The 8,839-nt window shown below is 42.7% G+C and overlaps 1 long non-coding RNA gene across 1 annotated transcript in view; it reads right to left on the bottom strand.

The window, feature by feature from the left end:
• Positions 1 to 3,595: 3,595 nt before the first annotated feature.
• LOC143934342 (uncharacterized) overlaps positions 3,596 to 8,839 on the bottom strand; it is a 56,954-nt gene continuing 51,710 nt past the window's right edge. Inside the window, exon 3 of the long non-coding RNA XR_013263250.1 lies at positions 3,596 to 6,935. This is a non-coding gene — a long non-coding RNA (uncharacterized LOC143934342). The remainder of the gene's footprint in view (positions 6,936 to 8,839) is intronic.

The following is an 8,839-nucleotide window of genomic DNA, read 5'->3' as shown; positions in this document are numbered from 1 at the left end:
AATCTCACCATTGTGGGAGGGGCAGAGACACATGAAATCTCACCATTGTGGGAGGGGCAGAGACATAAATTACTTTGGGGAAATCTCACCATTGTGGGAGGGGCAGAGACACAAATTACTTTGGGGAAATCTCACCATTGTGGGAAGGGCAGAGACGCATGAAATCTCACCATTGTGGGAGGGGCAGAGACACATGATATTTCACCATTGTGGGAAGGGCAGAGACGCATGAAATCTCACCATTATGGGAGGGACAGAGACACATGATATCTCACCATTGTGGGAGGGGCAGAGACACATGAAATCTCACCATTGTGGGAGGGGCAGAGACGCATGAAATCTCACCATTGTGGGAGGGGCAGAGACACAAACTACTGCAGGAAATCTCACCATTGTGGGAGGAGCCGAGACACAAACTACTGCAGGAAATCTCACAATTGTGGGAGGGGCAGAGACACAAACTACTGCGGGGAAATCTCAGCATTGTGGGAGGGGCAGAGACACAAACTACTGTGAGGAAATCTCAGCATTGTGGGAAGGGCAGAGCTAAACTAAACTGAAATATCAGCTGGCCTTTAATGGCAGTAAGACCACACAAGAGCTGTTCTCTTCTGTGTTATTATTTACGGACAATCATAGCATGTAAATTCCTGAAATTTCTGCATCATGTCAGTGTGGAGGTGGATGGCGAGCAGAGATCATATTCTCCTGAGTCTCCCGACATTCTGATTTGGGGATCCTGATCTTGTACATGTATTTGTATTTCTCCGGCAGGTTTCACTGAAATAATAATCGTGTTCTGCACCTTCCCATCATCAGACCTCATTCTTAGTATCCAGCTCAGTAAATAGCCGTTTACAATCTTCCGGCAGGTTCTACACTCCGAATTTCCTTGCGCAATTCCCAGAATCAATTTCTGTGGAGTTTTCCGACACTGTAAATGATCCGTGATAGCCGTCAGCTATTCCGTTCTCTGACCGGCCCCATCCAGAGACATGTGGGTGTTCTGCAGAAACATGAAACACGTGTACACGGTGGATGAGCTCACCCCTCCGCGGTGACACCACGGACTGTCACCGGCCGACACTTCACCATCACTTCTAGTTTTTCTTTTTAAACTGTGAGCTGAACAAGCGCCTGCACTGACATCTACAAATCAGCAGCCAGCTGAAGGTGCGAGTGCTAATTCATTTTATTTTTTCATTTTTAGCACAATTTTCTGCAGAGAAAACACCAATTATCAATATATCACAGTATAGTCTACGTACCCAAGCCCACTTTTTGTTTTTTCACGTGGAAGAAGAAATAACGGTTTGCAATCTGCTGGGTGTGGAGCTGAGAATTAAATCATTCTTTAGGAGGAATAAGCAAAATTCAATGTTTTTTCAGCAAAAATCGGGACATTTTGGCAAACTACTAGCCAGATGACAACTCATGGTCCAGCCAGGAGATTTCAGGCCCCTTTCACACCTCAGCATTTTGTAGCTTGAAGATCCAAAATGCAACAGGAGAAAAAAATAAATATAAAATAAATGGATAAAATACATAATAAATGTAAAAAAAATTTTTTTTAATAATAAATACATTTAAAAAAAACCCTAATGCCCCATACACACGGTTGGACATTCTGACCACAAAATTTTTGGCCAAAACTAGTCTTGCATACACACGGTCGCACAAAGTTGTCGGAAAATCCGATCGCTCGGAACGAGGTGACGCTCGTAACGTACGACGGGACTACTTAGAGGCTGTAGCCAATAGCTTTCATCTCCAATTTTTTTTCTGAGCATCCGTCGGAATTCTCTATACATGATCGAAAAAGTCCGATTGGATTTTGTTATCAGAAAATTTTAAATCCAGCTCTCAAACTTTTTCCGTCGGAAATTCCTACAGAAAAAGTCAGATAGAGCCCACACACGATTGGATTTTCTGACAACATATTCCAATCTGACTTTTTCTGTCTGAATTTCCGACCGCGTGTATGGGCCATTACACTAATATTAACTCCAAACCCTAATATTGACCCCTAGCCCTAATCCAACCCCAATATGAATCCCTATTCCTAACCCCTAACCCTAATATTGGCCCCTAACCCTAATATTAACCCCTACCTTAAAGCAGTGTTTCAGCCCTAAAAAAATTTTTTTAAAAGTCAGCAGCTACAAACACTGTAGCTGCTGACTTTTAATAAGGACACTTACCTGTCCAGGGCACCCACGATGTGGGCCAATCCGTCCCTCGTATCATGTTCCGGCGCTGCCATCTTCACTAAGGGAAACAGGGCTTCACTGCCCATTTCTTACTGCGCATGCGCAAGTCCCCCCAGCAATTTCTGAATGGGCAGCTGTCTTCTGTGACACACACACAGGTCCCAGAAGACATTGATTTTAATAATGCTTAAAGTGAAACAATAAAAGTGAAATATTCCTTTAAATTCCGTACCTGGGGGATGTCTATAGTATACCTGTAAAGTGGCAAATTTTTCCCGTGTTTAGAACAGTCCCTGCACAAAATGACATTTCCATAGGCAAAAAACGAATTTAAAAGTACTCTAAGTAAGGCTATATAATGAATTGTCGGTCCCGGCAATACAGATAAAAGTCATTGAAAAAAACGGCATGGGATCCCCCCCAGTCCATTACCAGGCCCTTTGGGTCTGGTATGAATATTAAGGGGAACCCCAAACCAAAATTTTAAAAACAATTGCGTGGGGGTCCCCCCAAAGTCCATATCAGGCCCTTCAGGTCTGGTATGGATGTTAAGGGGAACCCTGCACCATTTTTTTTTTAAATCCATACCAGACCCTTCAATGGTGTGGGGGTCCCCCCAAAAATCCATACCAGACCCTTAACCAAACACGCAACCTGGCAGGCTGCAGGAAAAGAGGGGGGGACAAGAGAGCGCCCCCCCCCAACCATACCAGGACCCGGGTCCCCAAACACTTTTTATGACAATAACTTGCATATTAACCCTTAAAATGATCACTTTAGATTTTTCAAGTTCGTGTCCCATAGACTTTAACGGCATTCGCGTGTTCGAACAAATTTTTTGCCTGTTCGCATGTTCTGCTGTGAACCGAACTGGGGGGTGTTCGGTTCATCCCTAATATTGACACATAACCCTAATATTAACCTCTAATCACAGCCCTTAATATTGACCCCTAACCCTAAGGGCCGGTTCACACAGCGATGCGATGCGAGGCGACACGGGAAAAAAGGTTCCTGTACTACTTCTGGGCGACTTCGGGGGCGACTTGCATTGACTTCTATACAGAAGTCCTCTGCAAGTCGCCGCTGAGATCCCCGCAGGTCGCGGCGAGGCAAGTCGGAGACGCCTCGCCGCGCCTCGCTGTGTGAACCGGCCCTAAACCTAGCACCTAAACCCTAATGTAACAAAATAAATGCATAAAATTAAGTAAATAAATAAAAGACATAAATAAATTAACCCCTAACCATAACCTTTAATCCTTAACCCCTTAAAGAAAGGTAAAAAAAAAGTAGGAAATACATAATAATAAAAGTGAATGAAAAAGCTGAATAACAGCAACAAATGATGATATAATAATTATATTTTTATTGGCTATTTTTATTATATCTATATTTACATCTATTGACTATTAAAAAAAGAGCAAAGCTCAAAAACACTGTACAAAAACGCCAAAAAACCCCCAGAAAAAAACGCTAAAAAACATGACACTCGTGTGTATGAATGCAGCCTCGGTGTGTGGTTTAAAGTATATATAAACCCAAAACAAAAACTTATATTATTGCAGTTTACCAATCTAATGGTTTTGTGGCTGCATTTGATTTTTTCACACCTTTTTTTTACTTATACTTTAACCTTTTACTTTAACCTGGTAATCCTGCCATTAACACACTTCCTGTCCTAGGGTCATAACCATAATGAGCAGCGTTGTCACCCTAGGGCAGGGAGTGTGTTAAGACTATATAACACCTCTTCTCTGCTCCATACCAGGGGAGGTGTTTTGTAGTCCACAGAGATAGCAGAGAACAATAGTAACTGAACCGTCCAGAGCCAGATAGTACAGTAAGTTATCAACTCACAAGCTTTCTGGCTGGATAAACAGAATTTTTTATTTGCACTTGTTGGACAGATAGAATAAAACCCTTTCAATTGCAAGATTAACAGACCAGGGAGAAAATAAGAGAAATATATTGTTAACCCCTTGTGGACATGTAACTGACTAATATATTCATAATGATAGAGACAGTTGTCAGTAAGGGGTTAAACTTCAAGATTACGAAGTCATCTGATGCTAAGCCCCCTATCTTCTGCCTGTGTTTCGGGCCCCTGGCCTCCTTGTTCTTCTGTAATGACGTTCTTGCATCTCCTGTACACCGTTATGGGCGGGCATGCTGGGATTTGTAGTTCTTCATCAGCTAGATAGCTCCAATTGCAGGTGGCTGGACTGACTTCTAGTTCTGGCAGTACCAGAAGGTGAAAGTGTACCAAGAGGCCCCCAGGTGTTCCTAGCACAGACGTTCAGCGTCACCATTCCCAGATCACAAAATAACTTACAGGAAGCCGCCATCTGCTAGACTCATCTTCTCTGGGCATTGCCACACCGTGCCAGAGTCATTCCCATCATCCCAGCACCCGGAGGGAAATAACGTTCATTCAACTGTCGTATTTCTGGGACTACTCTTCAGTGTTATGTGTTGTTAAAGGGCCGGCTATGACCCAAGAAGAAGGTCATATATAATGCTGTGTCTACATTGTGGCATTTTCATATAAAAAATGTGTTAAACTGTAGCAAAGTGGATCCACCAATACACTGATCTGATAGTAAGTAGTCCCCCCGCAGGATCTCCCTCTGTGCACAGTTGCTCATAGTCATTGACATTGATGGACACAATCCAACCACCTTCTGAAGATCTTCTGCCTACTGCAGTGTGCTCCATAGATCTGTACAGTGCTGTGAAGGGAAGGGACAGGTTAATGGGTGGAAATATTAAGTGCTATGAGGAGGGTTGCATGGAGATGTACAATGCTATGAGGGGTGGGTGGAGAAGGACAAAGCTATGGGAGGGTTGGGTGGCGATGTTCAATGCCAAAAGAGCAAGGATGGATAAGGCCATTGCTGTGCGGCCGTTAGGTGGAGATGATTATTACTATAGGGGATTGGTTGGAGAAGGGCAGAGCAATGAGAGGGTTAGGTGGAACTGTTCATTGCTATAGAATGTAAAGCTTTTTCCTCTTGTTAGGAAAATGTCTAGGCTCCCTTTGGCAGTCAACCAAGTGACAACTTCCAAGACATTAGTTAATGATCTCTGATACATTGAGGATGTGCATTATTCAGACAGAGCCTCAAACTGTCCAGCTGTACCCAAATATCAATTTTCCATTGGCTTTTGCCACAGACTACATGACCATTGCTTCAGCGGTAATCACATGATTGGCCAACAGAGATATCCCTGAGCTTCATTGGTCTTACACAGTGTAAGTATTTCACATTCTCCATTTACTTTCCTTTTATGACTCATCTGGTTAAAATCAATCAGATTGTCAAATATTGTCTCTAGCAATTAGGGTTGCCACCTGTCCAGGATTCACCCGGACAGTTCGGGTTTGGAAACGTGTCTGGGTTTCAGACTGCCTGAAACCCGGACACTAAATTTACCCTGGACTATGACCTCCCAGCAGGGTTTCTGGCTGCAGTTGTCTAAGCTTAGAATGTTTGTTACACTCTTTCACACTGCCCAAAGCCAGCAATGACAACCCCTCCCCCCCCAAACACACACACAGACAGGTGAGGAGAGAGGGCTCGATCTGTACCTCTTACCCCCATAAGAGGTGCCAAGGGGTGAGCGAGCTCACCATCCATCCCTGTCTGTGACTGAAGTATTCCCCCTTCTCTCTCCCGCATCTAAGTGAGTACACTAAGGCAAATCAGGTTTCTCAGAGCACTTACATCAGAGTTCCCTTTACACCAGAGGCCACGGTTTTTCCTCTTAAATCAGAGTCCTCTCCGTGCATCAGAGTTCTCAGTGTCCCCCCTTAAATCAGGGTTCCCAGAGCATCCCTTATGTTAGAGTTCCCAGAGTCCCCCTTTACATCAGAGTCTGCAGAGTCCCCCCTTACAGTGTAAAGGAACGGATCAGATGTAAAAGGGGAACTCTGTGGACTCTGATGTAAAGGGGAACTTTTGTTATTAACTTCCTATGATTAGAAATGTTATTTAATAGAAAAATATATGTATAGCTTATACTATAAAAAAATAAAAAATTGTTGTGCGCCCCTAAAGTGTCCGGGTTTGACTTGAAGAAAAGGTGGCAACCCTACTAGCAATCCATTAAGTAGTAATTGTCTGTTGCGATAATTTTGTATCTTCATATCCTAATAGCTCATCAAAAACACTGATACTTAATGGCTGTTAATTTTTTCACTTATGATGATTAACAGCCTATGCCACAATAACGTATACTTAAATAAAAAGATAAAATATACATGGTGACTTCAGATAACATTTATCATGTTTTATAACTGGGATGAGAACTGCTACAATGACCTTTGACCTGAGCCCCTGATGTTTAATATTGGCCTTGGATGTAGGAACTTTCACACACATATCTGTGAATGCCATAACTGTCTTTTTCACATCGAGTTTTTGTGTTTTCAGGGTTACTGTCTCTTTATCAGAGCCGGCATCCGGTGGGGGACAGTGACCGGATCTTCGGGATGGCTCTTCTCTTTCAATGAGCTCCAATCAGATTAGTAGATAGTGGAGCCGCAATGAGGATTTCCTGCTTCTACGTGACATAAAACACAGGCCATGTTGTTGGAGAGATGGAACATTCTGTACGGCTGGACAGTGTCCGCATTAACCCCATCTGAGTGTTCATTCTGCTCAATGAAGTCTCAGCTGTCTGTATTCTTCTCATCAGTACAACAATACATTTGTGGGAGCCCCAGACCTAGAGATAAATACAAGAGACAATAACAAGAATAAATACTGCCCATCAGGTTTTTATCTGATCAATCATTTTACCTGATCATTTCATTGTGATAAATACCATAAAGTGCTGCGCTCCCCTTATATACAGTACCTTGCGAAAGTATTCGGCCCCCTTGAACTTTTCAACCTTTTGCCACATTTCAGGCTTCAAACATAAAGATATAAAATTTTTCTTTTTTGTGAAGAATCACCAACAAGTGGGACACAATTGTGAAGTGGAACGAAATCTATTGGATTTTTGAAACTTTTTTAACTAATAAAAAAATGAAAAGTGGGGCGTGCAAAATTATTCGGCCCCCTTGCGTTAATACTTTCTAGAGCCACCTTTTGCTGCGATTACAGCTGCAAGTCGCTTGGGGTATGTCTCTATCAGTTTTGCACATCGAGAGACTGAAATTCTTGCCCATTCTTCCTTGCAAAACAGCTCGAGCTCAGTGAGGTTGGATGGAGAGCGTTTGTGAACAGCAGTTTTCAGCTCTTTCCACAGATTCTCGTTTGGATTCAGGTCTGGACTTTGACTTGGCCATTCTAACACCTGGATACGTTTATTTGTGAACCATTCCTTTGTAGATTTTGCTGTATGTTTGGGATCATTGTCTTGTTGGAAGATAAATCTCCGTCCCAGTTTCAGGTCTTTTGCAGACTCCAACAGGTTTTCATCCAGAATGGTCCTGTATTTGGCTGCATCCATCTTCCCCTCAATTTTAACCATCTTCCCTGTCCCTGCTGAAGAAAAACAGGCCCAAACCATGATGCTGCCACCACCATGTTTGACAGTGGGGATGGTGTGTTGAGGGTGATGAGCTGTGTTGCTTTTACGCCAAACATATCGTTTTGCATTGTGGGCAAAACGTTCGATTTTGGTTTCATCTGACCAGATCACCTTCTTCCACATGTTTGGTGTGTCTCCCAGGTGGCTTGTGGCAAACTTTAGATGAGACTTTTTATGGATATCTTTGAGAAATGGCTTTTTTCTTGCCACTCTTCCATAAAGGCCAGATTTGTGCAGTGTACGACTGTTTGTTGTCCTATGGACAGACTCTCCCATCTCAGCTGTAATTCTCTGCAGTTCATACAGAGTGATCATGGGCCTCCTGGCTGCATCTCTGATCAGTCTTCTCCTTGTCGGAGCTGAAAGTTTAGAGGGACGGCCAGGCCTTGGTAGATTTGCAGTGGTCTGATACTCCTTCCATTTCAAAATGATTGCTTGCACAGTGCTCCTTGGGATGTTTAAAGCTTGGGAAATCTTTTTGTATCCAAATCCGGCTTTAAACTTCTCCACAACAGTATTACGGACCTGCCTGGTGTGTTCATTGGTCTTCATGATGCTCTCTGCGCTTTCAACAGAACCCTGAGACTATCACAGAGCAGGTGCATTTATACAGAGACTTGATTACACACAGGTGGATTCTATTTATCACCATCAGTCATTTAGGACAACATTGGATCATTCAGAGATCCTCGCTGAACTTCTGGAGTGAGTTTGCTGCACTGAAAGTAAAGGGGCCGAATAATTTTGCACGCACCACTTTTCTGTTTTTTATTTGCTAAAAAAGTTTAAAATATCCAATAGATTTCGTTCCACTTCACAATTGTGTCCCACTTGTTGGTGATTCTTCACAAAAAATTAAAATTTTATATCTTTATGTTTGAAGCCTGAAATGTGGCAAAAGGTTGAAAAGTTCAAGGGGGCCGAATACTTTCACAAGGCACTGTACATAAATGCTGTGCTCTTGTAATTAAAGTAAATTGTGAAAAAACATATGTGATAAATAATCAACTCATTTACCGTGGTAAGTACCCAGTGAAAAACCATAAAGTGAATGCAAAGTCTAACCAACGTGTCCTTTATACTTAAGTAAA

This window comes from Lithobates pipiens, unplaced genomic scaffold (assembly GCF_037356315.1).
Source record: "Lithobates pipiens isolate NorthernLeopardFrog02 unplaced genomic scaffold, aLitPip1_a1.2 Scaffold_27, whole genome shotgun sequence".
Classification (NCBI taxonomy): Eukaryota; Metazoa; Chordata; class Amphibia; order Anura; family Ranidae; genus Lithobates; species Lithobates pipiens.
This window is presented reverse-complemented; position numbering and strand designations above follow the sequence as displayed.